Source organism: Oncorhynchus mykiss, chromosome 26, assembly GCF_057628025.1.
Source record: "Oncorhynchus mykiss isolate SJ-2025 chromosome 26, ASM5762802v1, whole genome shotgun sequence".
Taxonomy (NCBI): Eukaryota; Metazoa; Chordata; class Actinopteri; order Salmoniformes; family Salmonidae; genus Oncorhynchus; species Oncorhynchus mykiss.
The window spans coordinates 42,851,051-42,853,151 of NC_143047.1; the positions used below are offsets into that span (position 1 = coordinate 42,851,051).

Sequence of the window (2,101 nt, forward strand, 5' to 3'; positions counted from 1 at the left end):
ACCCCAGATCAGACCCAACATACCCCAGATCTGACCCACCACAGACCCAACACAGACCCCCCATACCCCAGATCTGACCCACCACAGACCCACCACAGACCCAACATACCCCGGATCAGACACACCACAGACCCAACCCTCCTCCGGATCAGACCCACCACAGACCCCCCATACCCCAGATCAGACCCACCACAGACCCACCATACCCAGGATCTGACCCAACATACCCCAGATCTGACCCACCACAGACCAAAAACATACCCAGTCCCAGGATCCAACTAGGACCCGTTCTCTCCTAGCCACTACTCATTTCACAACTTACCACAGCTCTAGGCCCAGCATATTCTCTAACTGGGACCCACCACAGGCCCAACTTACCACAGCTCTAGGCCCAGCATATTCTCTAACTGGGACCCACCACAGGCCCAACTTACCACAGCTCTAGGCCCAGCATATTCTCTAACTGGGACCCACCACAGGCCCAACTTACCACGGCTCTAGGCCCAGAATATCCTCCAACTGGGACCCACCACAGACCCAACTTACCACGGCTCTAGGCTCAGAATATCCTCCAACTGGGACCCACCACAGACCCAACTTACCACGGCTCTAGGCTCAGAATATCCTCCAACTGGGACCCACCACAGACCCAACTTACCACGGCTCTAGGCCCATCATATCATCTAACTGGGACCCATCACAGACCCAATTTACCCATCATGCCCTATATCTGATACATCACAGGCCAAAAACATACCGTGGCTCTGATCAAGACCCACAGCTAGCCCACAAAGTGCCAAATCAGCCCCTAGTCTAGCCCATACCCTGTTCATGTTTGCAGATCTGAGGGAATTGGATAGGTGATGGCTCCATTTTACTGTCCAACGAGCTTAGTGAAGCTTCCTCCCACTCAATTAGGTGGGCTTGGGGTGAAGGGCTTGGGGTGAAGGGCTTGGGGGTGGGTCCAGAACCTGACGACAGACCAACCTACAGAAGGAGCTGGGTGAACTATCAGAAACCCCTCTGGAGTGTACTGGACACAGAGACAAATTGGGTTCTGGGTGTTTTTTTGTAATTCTTCAATAAAACATGAATGAACTCAAGGCAACATTGAATGAAATGTGAATGAAAGCAGGTTACCATGGCTACCCAGAGACACCAAATGGAACTGTTCAGACGATGTAACGTTCACAGAACGTCCTGATAGAAATGTATCACGTAGAACAGAAGTGATCGTCTTTCAGACAGGATAGGGAATCGTGCCAGATCTATTCATTCTATTTCTACATGCAACAGTCACAGAGCGTTTCCCATCCCTGAATCCACCCCAGGTAAACTACTACTAGGAAGATTGTACCGTGATCCTCTGTAGTTCAGTTGATAAGAGCAAGGTGCTTGCAACGGCCAGGACAGTGGGTTCAAATCCCCGGGATGACCCATACTTAAACATGTGTATGCACGCATGACTGTTAGTCACTCAGGATAAAAGTGTCTGCTTAATGGCAAACGTATATTACTGGGATCCAGACGGCACCAATATAATAGATCTAGTGCCATCTAGTGGCAGAGAGGTATAATGACATGCAGCACCAGGCTGTCTGCTTTATTTGGAAGATTTTAATAAATAGCTACATTTTTTAATGTTTGAGGTTAATACAAGTGTTATTAGAAACTTCATAGAAATGAAGGAAAATTAGAAAATCTATTTTTGTCATTTTTAAGATGTCTATTAATCTCCCCCTAGAGGGCTACTGGGCCAGTATTCATTAAGTGTCTCAGAGGGCTGATCTAAGATCCGTTTTGCCTTTTGGATAATAATGAATACGATTATATGGAGAGGGGTGACCTGATCCAGGATCAGTACTCCTACTACAAGACAGGCCCTGAAGTGTGATTTGTGCTTCCTCCAGACAATCTGTGAGGACGTTGATGTTGCTCCTAACCGCTGCCCTAGGTTCAGATCTATCTACGTTTCCTTTATGGATTTGGGATAAAGTTACCTGATCCTAGATCTGTGGTAAGAATAAACTTCTACTTACCTTGAGTGATCTATCTTCAGAATGCATCCCAAATGGCACCCTAGGGTTCCAATAGACACTCA

At 47.7% G+C, this 2,101-nt stretch overlaps 1 long non-coding RNA gene across 1 annotated transcript; it reads left to right on the forward strand.

The window, feature by feature from the left end:
- The first annotated feature begins 774 nt into the window (after positions 1-774).
- On the forward strand, positions 775-1,103 carry LOC149971481 (uncharacterized). The gene is made up of 2 exons (XR_016492356.1): positions 775-860; positions 919-1,103. It is a non-coding gene; the product is annotated as an uncharacterized LOC149971481 (long non-coding RNA).
- Positions 1,104-2,101: the final 998 nt, after the last annotated feature.